Source organism: Sapajus apella, unplaced genomic scaffold (genome assembly GCF_009761245.1).
Source record: "Sapajus apella isolate SASKATOON/1434 unplaced genomic scaffold, GSC_monkey_1.0 scaffold9, whole genome shotgun sequence".
In the NCBI taxonomy this organism is placed as follows: Eukaryota; Metazoa; Chordata; class Mammalia; order Primates; family Cebidae; genus Sapajus; species Sapajus apella.
The window spans coordinates 9,441,375-9,459,058 of NW_022436949.1; the positions used below are offsets into that span (position 1 = coordinate 9,441,375).

Below are 17,684 nucleotides of genomic sequence, written 5' to 3' on the forward strand. Positions count from 1 at the left end.
TAATCAATCTTTAAAAAATTTTGTAATCTATAAACATGACAACTGATAAAAGGTACCTCAGCAAAAGTACATACTCAAATGCAGTGTGTGCTCAAATTTGCATACAATTTCAGCAGGTTCATATTCTATGTAACATACATTTATTATTTTCTTTCACTGAATGATAAAATCTAACAGATAATTAATAAATGTGGAATGAATTTCATTCATTATTTTAGTTAATCCCTGTTATTTTAGGTAATCCCTGGTAAAGGTCATATGCTCTCAAAGTAAAATGTAAAGAAAGTTTTTAAGCATTCACCTTGGGGTTGTATTATCTTTAGGAGTTGTAGGTAATCTGTGACATTATTGATTAAACATATACCATACAAGTGAAGCCCAAAATTTCTTTAGAAAATAGTAAATGATTTTACTATAAATACTGCATTAAACTTTGGGGACTAATGGGTACTATAAAAATGAATTTAAAATAGTTGATTTCTTAAGAATTATATAATCTTAATCTATGTCAAAAAAGACACAGAAACATATAAGGCTAATTATTAAACATATATAATAACTGATTTATACACAGGATATTTTAGTACCATGGTAAATATATTGACTCAACTAGAATGATTGCAGAGAGTGATATTTTCTCTCAGATAATTCTTTAATAAACTTAATTAAAATATATAAAGGAGAATAATGTACAGAGAGTGCAGAATAATGAATATAAAAATTCTTGTAAACATGCTTATCATATACATATCAACATTTGAGAATGAATTTTAGAATCAAGATAGCAATATATGGACTGGAAGATAGGTCACTCAAATAGTTTAAGCAGAAATGATATAGCAGTTGTAGTTGTATTTTTAATAGATCATTCTGACTGCATTTTTGGATAATGAATTCAAAGTGTCCATGGGACTAGGGGTATAATACAGAGGTAAATAAAATTATTCTAAGGCCCGAATTAGGTAAATAGTAGTTGAGATATATGATGTATTAGTTTTCTAGGGTTGCCATAACAAAGTACCACAGATTGGGTAGCCTAAACAACAGAAATGAATTATCTCACAATTCTGGAGGCCAGAAGTCCAATATCATGGTGTTGACTGGAGTGGTTTAATTCTGTGGTTTCTCTTCTTGGCTTGAAGATAGCCACCTTGTTCCCATGTCTTTACATGGTGCTTACTTCTGCATGTATGTATCCTAAATCCCTTCTTTTCATACGGACACTAGTCATAGTAGAGTCGGGCTCATCCCAAGGACCCAATTTAACCTATTTACTTCTTTAAAAACCATATCTCCAAATAGGGTCACATTCCAAGAAAATGGGGAGGGAGGTCACCATAGGGACTTTGGGGGGACACAACTAAGTTCCTAATATATGAAAAAGAATTTAATTGAATAAATATTTAAAGGAATTAAGGGAAGATGGAGTAATGGATTGAGTCTGGACATTTAAAAAATGTCAGTATTGCAACCACATTTCTCTCTCTCGATTGGTAGATAGATAGATAATAGACAGATGTATAACATATAATATTTCTACAAATCTTTAATTATTGAGAAATACAACATCAGGGTGATTTTTTTTTGTGCTAAAAGCAAATGATGATTCCTATGAAGCAGGAGAGCAAGTGCCAAAACAGAACAAAACCAAGAATCGGGAAGGATGACCAAGGTAGTAGTTCTCACCTTGGATGCACATTGGAATCACATGAAGAGTTTCTAAAATTATATTTATGTCAGAGCTCTACCTCAGCACAATTAAATACCAACCTATTGGGTGAAAACTGAGCCATAGCAGTTTTCAAAATCTCCCCAGGTGATCCCATGGTGTAGTGAGAATTAATAACCACTATACTAGAGGAACAATGTAAAGAGAAGAGGAAGTACAGTGATGAAATAACTGGAATAAAATTGGAGCTTGTAAGGCCTTATCAGATCTGAGAGTGCAACTAGGAACAACACAGACTGAGCAAGTTCAATGTAAGGGGCAGGATTACAGAAAACAGCTTATGCAACAGAGGGCCTAGTCAGGAAGAACTTCAAAAAAGATGCTATTGTTTCCATGACTATAAACACTGAGAGCCTGTAAACTTACAACAGATTATATGTTACTAGGTGAATCAACCCAAGTGCTTTTATTAATGACATGTTTGTGTGCACATGTGTGCATGAGTATAATAACATGTTAATGTTTGTGATTTTAACACTGAAGTCACTGCAGGCATCAAGATAATATTTGCTCTTGCACAATGCACTACAACAAAAAAGTCTGTGTGGAAATAAACACTGGAAAACCAGAAGTTTTAGGGTATCAGCCATCCAAACTATGTGCACAGTTTTCAAAAGGGATGTGCATAAAATCACCCAAAAAAAAGAGTCAATATCAAGCCTAACCCAGAGAGCCAGTCAGATACATACTTCCCCAGCGATGTTATTTCTCTTCTTTCTCTGCCCTCCATTTCACCTGGAAGAGTCACAGTTAAGAGTCATCAAGAAATGGAAGAAGTGAGCGAAAAATGGGAAAGCAATTTCATGGCTTCGGCAAAGTCTGACTCCCATGTGCCACAGGCCTGCAAAGAAGAGAACTTCCTGTTCACTAAAGCATAAAGGGCTAATTAAACATATTGGAACAGAGTTATAATTACTGAATTGAGTATGTGTTTTATAATTTGTGGTGACCTTAAGAATTTTGGTTAAACTAAAAGAAGCCTTAAAGTTATAGGATCTACTTGAGCTTCATACAGACAAAGAGGAAGAATTACTTTTATTTTTTATTTTGTGAGTAAAAGAGACACTCTAGAAACAAATTCTTTTTAATTATACCCCATTGTAATAAGCAAGGAAAAAAAGCACAAGAAAAGATGTGGCCCGGCAAAATCTCTTTTCCAAAACACTTGCTGATCAGAGCTGGATTCTAGTGAACAGATGATAAAAATTACATAAGGTGACAAGAATCACCCTGCAGAAAATAAAACAATACTGTAACTTCCTTATTGATGGTCAATATCATTAAATGCATTAAAATAGTCCCAACTGAGAACCATTGTTATGAAGCCTTCATAGAACAACTCAATATAAAGGAAGCTGCATTCTGGAAGACAACCTGGGCTCAGAAAAAAAAAAAAAAAAATCCGGTTTTGGCCAGGTGTAGTGGCTCAAGCCTGTAATCCCAGCACTTTGGGAGGCCAAGGTGGGCGGATCACAAGGTCAAGTGATCAAGACCATCTTGGCCGGTGAAACCCTGTCTCTACTAAAAATAAAAACAAAAATTAGTTGGGCGTGGTGGTGTGCGCCTGTAGTCCCAGCTACTTGGGAGGCTGAGACAGGAAAATTGCTTGAACCTGGGAGGCGGAGGTTGCAGTGAGCCATGATTGTGCCACTGCACTCCAGCCTGGGGCCTGGCACCAGAGTGAGACTCTGTCTCAAAAAAAAAAAAAAAAAAAATCCTGTTTTATTTTAGTTTTGTATCTGGTTAAGGTGGGAGACTCTGGCTGAAGTCAAAAGGTGATGCTGTTTTTATATTGTGTGTGGGACCACAGTCGCTGGCCACATGTGAACTAATGTAGCTCTTATCTTAAAATCAAACTAGAAAACAACAATGAAGGCCCTAAGTCCTGGCCTAGAGAAAGCTCAAAAGACTGTTGAACAAGCTTCTATGAATTATGTGATTAATTTTTAATGTCAGTGTTACATGGCAAAAGTAACAGTATCAATAGTATTGGCTCCATCAGCTCCCATCTTCCCACTTTGGAAGGCGATCTTAACCTCTTTGGACTGAATGACCCTGAATTTCCAGACAGTAAGGTAGAAAAAAAGCTTCATCAAAAATGATAAAAGTTTAAACGAAAAAAAGTAAAAAATGTAGACTTTCTAACAAGTTTTGCAAATGCAGACTACAGCTATTAGTTGAGTTAAAAAGGAAGCAAAATACAAATGCAATTATTTCACAAGATAATAAAGTCTACCATAATAGCTAGATAGAGAAGCTATGTTCATGTTGGTAATACCTCTTTAAGTGCTTCTTACATTTTTCCTAGCATACTTTCCTGCATTTGCTCTTCTAAAACTCTGTGTGTATATATATGTGCACACTATATACTATATAACATATAGACTAGATACTGTATATATTGAATAGTTTATATATTTATTTTCTTTATCCAGTCTAACATTGATGGGCATTTGGGTTGATTCCAAGTCTTTGCTATTGTGAATAGTGCTGCAATAACCATATCTCTGCATGTGTCTTTATAGTAGGATGATTTATAATCCTTTGGGTATATACCCACTAATGGGATTGCTGGGTCAAATGGTATTTCTAGTTCAAAATCCTAGAGGGATTGCCACACTGTCTTCCACAATGGTTGAATTAATTTACATTCCTGCCAACAGTGTAAAGTATTCCTATTTCTCCACAGCCTCACCAGCATCTGTTGTTTCCTGACTTTTTAATGACTGCCATTCTGACTGGTGTGAGATGGTATCTGATTGTGATTTTGATTTGCATTTCTTCAATGACCAGTGATGATGAGCTTTTTTTCATGTTTGTGGACTACATGAACTTCTTCTTTTAAAAAGTGTTTGTTCATATTCTTTGCCCACTTTTTTAATGAGGTTGTTTGTTTTTCTTGTAAATATATTTAAGTTCCTTGTAGATTCTGGATATTAGCCTTTTGTCAGATGGATAGATTGTAAAAATGTTTTCCCATTCTGTAGGATGCCTGTTCACTCTGATGATAGTTTCTTTTGCTGTGCAGAAGCTCTTCAATTTAATTGGATCTCATTTGTCAATTTTGGCTTCTGTTGCAATTGCTTTTGGCATTTTAGTCATGAAGTCTTTGCCCATGCTTACGTCCTGAGTAGTATTGCCTAGATTTTCTTCTAGGGTTTTTATGGTTTTAGGTCTTACATTTTAATTTTTAATCTATCTTGAGTTAATTTTTGTATAAGGTGTAAGGAAGGGGTCCAGTTTCAGTTTTCTGCATGTGGCTAGCCAGTTTTCCCAACATCACTCAAATAGGGAATCCTTTCCCCATTGCTTGTTTTTGTCAGGTCTGTCAAAGATCCGATGGTTGTAGATGTGTGGTGTTGTTTCTCAGGCCTCTGTTCTGTTCCATTGGTTTATATATCTGTTTTGGTACCAGTACCATGCTGTTTTGGTTACTGCCATGGAATACTATGCAGCCATAAAAGAGAATGAGTGCATGTCCTTTGCAGGGCCTGTTGGTGGGTGGGGGACAAAGGGAGGGATAGCATTAGAAAACTATTCATTATTTATTTCCTTTTAATAATTTTCTCCTTTTTTATTTTTTTCAGTGTAAAGAGAGAGTATTCTCTCCAGACAAAGGCTTTCAAGCAACCACAGGAGAAAATGCCCTTTGTAGGGATAATGAATATTAATCTAAAATAATTTTTTTCTAAAATATGGTTTAATTCCATTCCATTTCTGTTTCTCTGTTTAGAGGCTCACATTGATCTGAATGTAGTCTATTAGAGTGTTACCCTATTGATTCATCATTAATAATTACACACTTTATGGAACCGAACCCTTCTGAAAAGGGTTTGGTAATTCTCTATTATTATGTTCACAATACTCAAGAGTTCATAGAATCATGTGTTCCCCATCTTCCTTTGTTCCCCCTCCTTTCCTCTAAATTCTACTTATTTTGTTCATATATTTCCTTCAGATCTGTGGTTCTGCGACTCCCACAAGTTTGTGTAATAACAGGGAGGCACAGGAGCACATTAGGAAACAGAATAAACTGGGGAAGACCTCAATGTGCTCCATCAGAAAAGGGATCTGAATTTATACTGCTGAGCCTAAACTTGAAAGCAATTTTTTTTTTTTTTACTTAAAAATATCATCTTGGCCTTTGCGTTTACTCTAACTAAAAGGCAGAAAATCTTTAGCTATAACAGGGAAAGAACAATAAAAATATTATGCAGCTCTGGAAACAAGCATGTACATTGAACAGACAATATTTGTTTGTTTTAAAGGGCTAATAGATTTAATCTAATGATATAACCACACATGCAAAATGAGTGCCTTCCACAGCACAACTGATCTGTAGTTTAAGCTCTCTTAAAAAGTGATGATTGCATCAAGACTGGTCCAGTACCAACATTTATGAATAATTAAGATAACCAAAAGAATTATTGCATTTGCTGCAACTGTTAGCAGCAGTGAATCAGTCTGGATGTGCAGCAACCTCGATTCTTGTCTCTTTAGAAGAAATAATTCAACCAAGGGGCATAAGGCAGATGGAGAGACTGAGGCAAGTTTTAGAACAGGAGTGGAAGTTTATTAAAAAGTTTTAGAGCAGGAACCAAAGGAAGAACACTTGGAAGAGAGCCAAGTGGGCAACTTGAGAGATGCAAGTGCCTGGTTTGACCTTTGACTTGAGGTTTTATACCTGGGCGTTTCGCATATGCAGTAGCCTGCCAGCACTTGAGAGGGGCCGCATGTGCAGTATGTTTACAGAAGCTGTATGAATGCTCACTTGAAGCATTCTTTCCTTACCAGTTGAGTGTTCCTAGAGGAAAGTCATCTACCAGTTAAACTCCAACAGAAGGAATCTAATTGAGCAGATTAACACAAGCCCCCTGCGAATTGCAAAACTGAAAGAGCACAGGCTCCCTGGGGCTTCAGGAGCTATAAACACTCAACCCTAGACTCTGAAGTGGGGTCACACCCCCAAAATGCTCCTGACAACCTGCCCATCTGCATGCTCCCCAGAGGCCATTAGCAGCAGGCTACCATCCCTGTCCCATGCCCTGGGAGGGAGATAAGGGAACTCCTCCCATTTCAACATCTCACAACAGACAAAGAAATTTGCTTATCACTTGAACACGTTTCTCATTTTCTACCCACCTTAAGATAGGTCTAGAAAGGCCCTTGCAGCAGAGGCCTTATAATACTCTTATCACATTTCAATCTTGCTCTGGTTTGAGCCAAATCTGTAGGAGGTGGTTCTATACAATGTTAGATTTACCTCATAGCTGGCAGGTTTTTATCTTAAACCAGGGTAGTTTATCGTTTCTCATTCTCTTCCAGGGCATTCTCCAAGCCCATAAAATTTTAGTTTGCCCAATCTCACCTCAATTTCCAGAGCTCAACCAGTTCTTAAAGCTAGATCTTATTTATTAAGAGGGAAACTAAAATCTTTTGAGAAAAGATTGTACAATATCACTGTATATGTAAATATATGTAAATACATAAATACAAATGCTATTTTTGTCCAGGCTGGTCAGTTCTCCAAATAGTAAATTCATACCCCAACCACCTTCCTTATCAGGCCCTCAACTCCTCAACTCCAGGGTCACTATGTACCCATTTTAATCATCCCAAGGCCAAATGCCAGACAACTAGGGCAGCCTCTCTTCCTTAGAGCATGTGTAATTATTCAAATTAGCCAGTCCAAGGTGGCTAATTTGAGGTCTGGAAACCTAGCTAAACCACTGTCACTTACTCCTTCATAAGCTGTCTCCTACAATTACAACTTGTTGCTACATTGTATTCACGTGCAACTCTGTGTGGTTTTGCCTGGTGGCCTTTTCTTTTGGTTCTGTATCAAAGAGTCCTACCTTCTTCTATCCAACTGTCAGTGTGTTGGCTTCCACCATAAAAATAATCTATACACTTAAAAACACTATATACTCTAAATATTTCTTATTGAAAGTTGTAGTTTTCAACCAGAGTTCAAGAAAGGGGATCAAAGAAAGGGAATGCCCAGACCTTTCAGGGGCTGTGGGAGACAGGTTCTGTAACCACACTAATATTAGGGAATGCTTACTCAGGATTCACATAGTTCTTTAGTCCATTCATGGGACAAATAAACTTTTTTTAACATTTCAACTTATTTTAGATACAGGGGGTATATGTTCAGATTTGTTACATGGGAATATTGTCTGAGACGGAGGTTTGGGGTAAAGATCCCATCACCCATGTAGTGAGCATATAGGTATTTATTCAACTCATACTCTCCTTCTTTCTCCCCCAAGTAGTCTGCAGTGACTATTGTTTCCATATTTATGTCCATGTATGCTTGGCATTTAGCTTCCATTTCTAAATAAAAATATGCACTATTTGGTTTTCTGTTCTTGCATTTATTTGCTTAGTCTTATGGCCTCCAATTGCTTCCATGTTGCTGCTACAAAGCACATGATTTCATTATATTTTATGGCTGCATAGTATTCTGGGATGTATATGTATCACATTTTAAAAATTCAGTCTAGCACTGATGGGCACTTAGGTTGATTCCATGTCTTTGCTATTGCAAATAATGCAGTGATGAAGAGTACATGTGTCTTTTTGTTAGAATAATTTATCTTCTTTTAGGTATATACACAGTAATGGGATTCTTAGGTAGAATGGTAGCTCTGTTTCAAATTCTTTGAGAAATATTAAAAATGCTTTCCATAATGGCTGGACTAATTTAAATTAACATCAACAGAATAAAAGCATTCCCTTTTCTCCACAGTCTTGCCAGCATCTGTTGTTTCTACTCTCTAGTAACAGCCATTCTGACTAGTGTGAAATAGTATCTCACTGGTTTTGGTTTGCATTTCTCTGATGATCAGAGATGCCGAGCATTTTTTAAATACTTTTTGTCACTTGTATGTCTTCTTTTCAGCAGGGCCTGTTCATGTCCTTTGCCCATTTTTAATAGGTCTATTTGTTTTTTGTTTCTTGATTTAAATTCCATATAGATTGTGACTGTTAGGACTTGGGACAGATAAACTTAATAGCTTATAGTACTCACATCTTTCTATCTTTTTTTTTTTTTTAGTTAAAATAATTATAGTAGGAAAGACCGATAGGAAGTCCCTAAAAAATACTCCTCATCCAGCTCAACATCATAAAGCAGAAGCAATACCACATCCTAGGTAGAATTGCAGAAATTTGCTCCAGCATACAAAATCATACAAAATTTTAAGACTATATGAGTGATTACCTGTCTTCAATTTACTTTTCCCTGCAAAACTTGGTGGCTTATGCAAGATGACAGTGGACTACTATCCATGGAATCCAAGGTCAACCTCAATGGTAGCTGTTTATTTTGAACTTTGTATCTTTACTAAAACAGACCAACAAGGCCACTGTTGAAAAAATTTGTTTTTCAATCACCATCAATGAAGAGGATCAACGATGCTTTCAATTATATGAAAAGGTCAATAGTGTGGGTTCACTTTTCTGACAGGTGCCTAGTCTAACTCTTTTGCTCCACGTCACAGTATAGTCCCTAGAAACTGATTATTTTCATGTTTTGCAGAACAGCCTTTTAGCCTACTAAATAAATTCTATTGTGTTAAATAGCAGTGTAATTAATTATAATTGCACTGTATTAATAAATGATGACAAAGGGAAAGTAGTAAATTTGTATGCCAGAGAATGAAAGATGAACCCTAAAAAAATTTAAGGTACAGGCAATTGGATTAAGTTTTAGGGATGTAATAGTCTTGATCATATAGCATTATAGGTTAAGGAAAATTATTAAACCCTTTATTACCTGAAATTTTTTAAAAGTATAACATTTGTTGGGGTTTTGTTGGTTTTGGAGGCATCATATCCTGCCTTTGGCAATGCTTTTCTGTTCCATTATTTTGTGATTTAGAAGGGTGCCAGTTTTTACTGTGGCTCAGAGAAAAGAGGTTCAGTTGCATTCTAAGCTTTTTGTGCAATTGTGCCCCTGAACTTGCAAATTCAGTGGTATTCATTGTGGCAGGAAGAATATGCGAAATCAGGGACAAATCCTGATGGGACAGGTACAAAGAGAACCCTAAGATTCTTGAGAAGGTTTAACCTTTTAAAAGCAGCAGTTGGCCTACTATAGAGCCTTAGTAGAGTACCCCACCATGAGACATAATTAAACTACAGGACTAGAACTAGAAGCTCCTGAGGATGCAAGTAGGTTAGATGAACAGTTTCCCCAGAGTTTCACACCAGGTTGTAGCTATACTTTTCCATCAATCTACTCTGCATATAGTGTTTCCCATGGTCAGCTGATAGAGGAGAAAGACTTACTGCTAAGACAATCCTTGACAGTGGAAAAATGTTTTATTTCACTTTAATTGCTATGAACTAATGTTAACACAATATTTGATGAATTTACAATTCACTAGTGACAATTCTGATTTTTTTTTTTTTTCAAAATTTGTAGGTACAAAGTTTTTTTCTCATTGGAAAGCAATAAAAAATTTTTAGACTTAATTTTGTAAGAGGTATTATTATATTTAACACCAAACTTTACTTGTTACTACATACATTTATTCTATTTGGACATAAGTAACTTATAAATAACGGGAAGTTATGAATGATTTATTCTTGTCAATTTTTTCCAATAGAATTCTTTCTGTTTCCATGATGACAGCCTTTCCTGGGGCTTCAGTATTTCCATCCTTGTGTATACCCTGTAAGACCTTCTGGAATACACAAATTGAGTCTTAGATTTCCGGATGTGATTCATTAGTTATTGTGCATGCTTCCTCTTAACTGAAATAATTCCAAAATTTAAGTATACATGACAACACCTTTAGTTCCATTTTATTTATTTACTCATTTACTCAGTCTTAAAATCTGAATTGAATCCTAAAAATATCAGATATCCTACCAGTAATTGGAGAAAGGAAGATAATTTATATTTTTTCCCTTAAATCCTTCTAGTGTAGTTATAGAGAGGGGAACATAAAACAATGCCGGTATGTTATTATAAGATTATATTTATAAAGAAATGTTAAAAAATACTTTAACAGTACTAATGGGGTAATGCTAAAGGTATTTGAGCAGATATACATATATATATATATATATATATATATATATATATATATATTTATTTATTTGTTGGTTTTGAGACGGAGTCTTGCTCTGTTGCCAGGCTGCAGTGCAGTGGCGCAATCTCGGCTCACTGCAACCTCCACCTCCCTGGCAGCTGGGACTATAGGCATGTGCCACTAGGCTGGAGTGTAGTGGTGCGATCTCTGTTCACTGCCTCAGCATCCCAAGCAGCTAATTTTTTGTATTTTAGTTGAGATGGGGTTTCACCATGTTGGCCAGGATAACCTCAATCTCCTGATCTCGTGATCCCCCCACCTCGGCCTCCCGAAGTGCTAGGATTGTAGGCATAAGCGATGGCACCCAGCCCAGAATTTTTAAAGAATGTTAGGTGGTAAAAACAAAGTAAGGAAACTATTTTTGATGGTGAAAACAAAGTACGGAAACTATTTTTGATGGTAAAAACAAAGTAAGGTAGCTCTTTTAAATGGATGATATAAATTTAACTCTAATAGTTCTTTCCATATATTTAATGGCATTTAAACTACACTATAATGCTTTGCATTTATTATTGTTTTTTATTTTTAATAAGTGAGAAAACTGAGGTTCTCTATGTTTTGCTAACTGACTTGAATTTACTCAGCTGATGTGTTATAAAGTTTTCTAGAGAAACCACAGCTGGATAGTAGTTTAAGTAGTAAAAGCAGATATTATTTGGAGATATTGCAAGAAGGGAAAAGATACCTCAGTATAGAAGTAGGTATAATTCTGAATATAGCATGCACAAGTGGGAATTTATATCAAGGAGAGGGTTGATGGATAGAAAATTTCTAGGAGGAAGCATCAACTCTAAGGACAGATTCTAGCTAAGCCATTACTAAGATTCTTATTGAAGTCAAGCCAGAGTGATTAGATGTCACCTGGGTGATGCTGGAAGATGAGGAGCCCATCAGATGTCAGGATGATTAGATAAATAGGATAGGGATTCCTGGTAAGTTTGGATTTTACGAGGATGTGCACAGATGGGTCCAGGAGAAGTTACAGGAGCCTAACCAAAATTTGGTCAATGAAGAATCTTTATCAGAAGAGAATATTTGAATTCTGGTTATAAGCCAAAAAATAGATCATGTACAAAAACATGGAGACTTCAGAAATCAGAAAAAATGGTGAGAATAACAAGTTTTTTGAAAATGAAACATTCCAAATATTTCAATCTAACAATATTATTGAATATGTTACTACTTCATACAGTTCTTATTAGATGAATAAATTCTACAGGAAGGCATCTGAAAATATAACCTAATTATTTGATTACATGTCATTAAATACAGCCTTATAAGGTCTACACAAGTTGTTCACAACTTATTTTTCCCTGGCCATTTTACATTAGGAAAAGTAAGTTATATGCAGCCCTAGTCTTTGTAGGAAAGGAGGAAGATGTGGTGGTAGGGGGAGGTCATTACTTCTTAGTGAACCAAACTCAGAATTGGTTTGAGAATGAAAATCATATGTTCTGTGTAAAAGACAAGGTGATTCCGATACACTTCCACCTACATTTTACATTTTACAAAATTATCTTAATTGTGAAACCACCAGATAATATGATTATTTTAGGTCCTATTTAAATAGCATTTGCAAAATAACTGTTATGAAGTTCTCCAGAGTTATAATCATATTTAAAAATAAATATAAGGTTCATATATTGAGAAAAGATAATATAAATTTGTGGCATTTGTAGAATTGCCTTAAAATATTCCATAAAATGGAAAATATAGGAAAAATAGATGGAATTCCTATCTCATAAGTCAGTTAAAGTGAACTCACAGAATCTACTTTCCAATATACTTGGGGAATAAGTCCATATTGAATTTGTCAATTTCATTTTGCATTTATGTTGCTTGACTAATGCATTCACAAAATTTGTTTGGGGTTACTTTGCACCCAGACAATTTCTCTTGGAGCTCCTCATTCAAATCACTGTGAGAGTTATCTTTAGCCTGCCAAAATATTATTTCAGCCCTGTGAATTACATTTACACTCTTCAGTTACTTTCTTTGTCTTCTGAATTCATTTTTTAAGTGAATTAAGCCACTAGAATAAGAATAAAAAGGTAACTTAAAAAAAAAAAGTAACTTCGAGCTGAAATAAAATATCCCTATATAATTGTGTAAAAAAATGCTGTAATTATATTCAAACGATCACCTTTTAGTAGTCCCTTAAGTTAGCCATGTGATTGGATCGTTCTCTGGTCTACCAACTATCCAACTATTCCATTTCCCCTCATATCCCAGTAGAATTGATGCTGCCATTATCAGAGTAATTTCCACAACTGTTAAAAGCCTTATATAAGCAGAAATAGTATTTTTGAAAATAGACTATTATTTTTCATACATCCTTTTTAAAGACATGTGTTAATGTGTTGTTTGTTTCATTGGTTACTCCTTATTTTTTTGCTTTCTTTTGCTCACTATGTTTTATGCTGACTGACCTCAATAGGGAAATTTAAAATGCTGCATATTCTTTAAAATTCTTTGTTTTCTGCTGAGTATCAGGGCAACTATAATTTCAGCTTATTATTGAAAACACTATGCAAACTTTTAGGACATCATCACCATCATAATGGCAGCATGAGAAAATAAAAGTTATTCAAAATGTGGTGAGTTCTATTCATTCTTAAAGTGTTTTTACCAAAATACTGCAAGATACAAATTACATAAAGTGACCTACTCTACAATTAAATAAGTTTATGACATTCTTGACTTTAAAGAACCCTAATTAATACTAACAGAGATAAGAATAGAACTGGATATTTATGTGGGATCTATGTATCCCAATGTTGTGAATATTTGAATGTATCCAATTTATGACCCCCTAAATATTACTGAAATTTCTACAAGTACTACACTTTCTCTTATTTAATATTATATCTTCCCTGTGTAAAATAAATAATTCAGAGTGACATTTGCAAGATGGCAGAATAGGAGATGCACATCTCCAACAAAAATAAACTAGAAACTATTCAAATACAAGAGTACCATCCTAAGTTAATCAGAACTGAATTAATCAGAACTCGGGGAGAATCCCGGGGCCCAGCATCAAGAGAACCCATAACCAGTTAAGGAAAAGGTCATTTAAGTTGGTGCTGACCCTCCTCTGAGCCAGCATATCACTACTCATAATTTCCTTTGTCCCATGGTTTCAAAGGTGAGAAAAGGGAATAGGAAATGAACATTCGAGCTCTGCCTCAGTCTGGAAATCTTCATGGGAAGCCCACAGAAGCCCTATATCACAGGAACCATTGGAAATACCAGGAGAGTTGAACCTCTTGCACTGTATAAAGAAAAAGAACAGAGTTCTGAGTGCAGCAACTGGTGCAGAGATATCGGTAGCTACTCTGCATTCTGATCAGCAGGAGCACCACATCGAAAGGACAGGCTGATGCCATGGTCCTGCTGGGGGCACAATCTGTGGAAAGGCCTCAATCCCTGGCGTAATTTTTCACACAGCCAAGATGCTTGCACGGAGCCTGGGCTAGAAACAACTAAAAGGTTTGAATTAAGTTTTGGTGGCTGCTTAAGTGTTCTCCACACTGGAAAAACAACAACAAAAAAAAGGCGGGGCAGCAATTTAGTTCCAGGGCAGTGTTCAAGTTCCAGTGCTTACTGTAAATCTTCCCAGACCAGAAAAGAGTAGCAGGGCAGTGAGTTGGCTCTAATGAAGTATTTTAGTTCTAATGCTCACTATAAGTCTCCCCCAGAACAAGAAGAAATAGAAAGCTAGCGCTTAAGTTCCAATACTAAGTAATAAAGGTCTAACACCACCAATGAACACCTGCAAAACCTGGAAAAGGTGGTGGTTTCCTTAAAGTGCAGGCATCAGTGTAAAAACACAAAGAATTTATAAACTAACAGAGCTCCAGCAAGGGACCCGAAAGAATTGAATAGCATTACAAACATTAAAAAGATAATTCAGAATTATCCTCTTAAAGAAGTTCAGGACATCATAAGAAAATGCAAATAAATTATATAAAATATTAAAGGAAATTGAGAAAACAATCCAGGAACAAAATAAATACGAGAAATGAAACAAATATATATAATCCTATAAACAAATAATACATTAACTGAACACAAAAACTTATTAGAAAGCCTCAACAGTAGAATTGATCAAACATAGGAAATAATTCATTAACTTAAAACATATGAAATCATCCAATCAGAGAAACAAAAAGAAAAAAGGAAAAGAGGATAAAGAAGGCCTGTGAGAATCATGGACACCATCAAATGAGCTAATCTCCACATAATAAGAATCCCCAAAGGAGACAAGAGAGAAAAGAGCCTATAAAGCATATTTAAAGAAATAATGTCTGAAGAATCCCCAAAGGAGACAAGAGAGAAAAGAACCTATAAAGAATATTTAAAGAAATAATGTCTGAAGAGTCCCCAAATCTGAAGGCAGACTTCCCCATACAGGTATAGAAGTGTAGAGGTCACTAATAAAATTCAATCCAAAGAGGAAATCCCCAAGGTATATCATAATCAAATCAGCAAAATTCAAAAGCAAAGAAAGAGTACTCAAATTAGCAACAAAAAAGAAATGTTACATTCAATGTAACTCCAATACGGCTTTCAGCAATTTCTCAGGAAAAACCTGGCAGGTAAGGAGAAAATAGAATGCTGTACTCAACATATTGAAAGCAAAAAACTGCCAACCAAACTATACAACATTTAGCAGAGTTATCCTTCAAACATGAAGGCAAGATAAAGACTTCCTCAGACAAACAAAACTGAGGGAATTTGACAACACCAGATTTCTCTTACAAGAAATATTAACAGGATTTCATCAATATGTAAGAAATGGATGCTAACATATAACAACCCAAATTCCCATCAATGATAGACTGGACAAAGAAAATGTGGTACGTATACACCATGGAATACTACGCAGACATAAAAAACGACGAGTTTGCGTCCTTTGTAGGGACTTGGATGAATCTGGAAACCATCATTCTCAGCAAACTGACACAGGAACAGAAAACCAAACACCACATGTTCTCATAGGTGGGTGTTGAACAATGAGAACACTCAGGTAGAGCAGCATCACACACTGGGGGCAGTTGGGGGGGTGGGGGGGGGGGTCAGCAGGGGGGGGGGGGGGTGGGGGGGGTGGGGAGGAATAACATGGGGAGAGATACCAGATATAGTATGCACCTGAAGTAAAATAAAAAAAGAAATCATCTGAAGGTATTAAACTCACTAGTAAAATAAAAAAGACAAATTTAGGATATTCTAATACTGTAATTGGAGGAATTAAACTGCTAATATTGTCAGTGTAAAGATTAAACAATTAAAATTAATAATAACTTCAACTGGCTATAAGATAAGAAACATTTTAAAAAATACATTTATTCAGCATCATGATTAGACTATTACATTTAGCGATCAACAGCACTGGTGCAAAAAAAATCTATACTAAAACCCTTTGTTGGAATGCTTTACACTTTCCACAGAACAGAAACTAAAATCACCTGTTATACAATTAGTCACAAATGTAGTCCCTGAGTTTTTTGCCCAAACACATGAGTATTTGTCTAAATCATGTCTTCTTTGTAGCAGCTAGGCCCTGCTGCCACCGTGCTTGGCTGAGTTCACAAATCTGTTGTAACCTGTAGCATCCTTGTCACTTCTCTGGCTCTCTTCTTTGGCTAGGCTTTGTTTCCTAATTAAAATCTTCTGCCTCTGCCATAGCTACTGCTGCTACTGGAACTGCCATAGCAATCTTGGTTTTGTGGTTTGGCTAAGTATTGGCTGCCACCACCACAGGGGCCAGAGCTTCTGCCTCCAAAGTTTCCTCCCTTCATGGGTCCAAAATTTGAAGACTGATTGTTGTAATTGCCAAAATCATTGTAGCTTCCACCACCTCCAAAATTGCTTCCATCATTACCAAATGCACTATAACCATCCTCACTGCCACCATATCCACCACCACCACGGCTGCCACCAAAACCACCATGACCACTGAAATTTCCTCCACAACCAAAGTTGTCATTCCTACCAAAATCACCTACATGACCACCACCAAAAGTTTCCAGAGCCACTTCAACCTCTTTGGCTGGATGAAGCACCAGCCATCTCTTGCTTTGACAGGGCTTTCCTACCTTACAGTTGTGGCCATTCACAGTATAATATTTCTGACTGACAATCTTATCCATAGACTCATGGTTATCAAAGGTCACAATGGCAAAGCCCCTTTTCTCGTCACTGCCTTGGTCAGTCATGATTTCAATCACTTCAATTTTTCCATGTTCAAAATCTCTTAGGTGGTGTTCTTCAGTGTCTTCTTTAATGCCACCAAAAAATAACTTTTTCACAGTTAAGTGGGCACCTGGTCTTTGAGAATTTTTTCTTGAGACAGCTCTCTTTGGTTTCATAACTCTTCCATCCACTTTGTGTGGCCTTGCATTCATAGCTTCATCTACCTCCTCCACAGTGGCATACGTGAGGAACCCAAAGTCCCTGGAGCACTTGGTGTTTGGATCTCTCATTACTACACAGTCCGTGAGCATTCCCCATTGTTCAAAATGACTCCTCAGGCTCTCATCAGTTGTCTCAGAGCTCAACCTTCCAATGAAGAGCTTCCTCAGCTGTTCTGGCTCTTCAGGAGACTCTGACTTAGACATGATCACAGGGAGAAGAGAGACTTTAATGATGCGTCTTCAGCGGCATCCACAGGTAGAAATAGAAAGATAAAATTTAAACTGAAACATTAATAAGTTAAAATGTGTAGGAGGAGCTGTGTTAAAATGTAGATTTTTTTGTTACTTTTCTTTTTTTTTTGAGACGGAGTTTCACTCTTGTTACCCAGGCTGGAGTGCAATGGCGCGATCTCGGCTCACCGCAACCTCCGCCTC

The 17,684-nt window shown here is 36.2% G+C and overlaps 1 pseudogene; it reads right to left on the reverse strand.

The window, feature by feature from the left end:
- Positions 1-16,170: 16,170 nt before the first annotated feature.
- Positions 16,171-17,453, reverse strand: LOC116551197 (annotated as a pseudogene).
- Between the last annotated feature and the right edge of the window lie 231 nt (positions 17,454-17,684).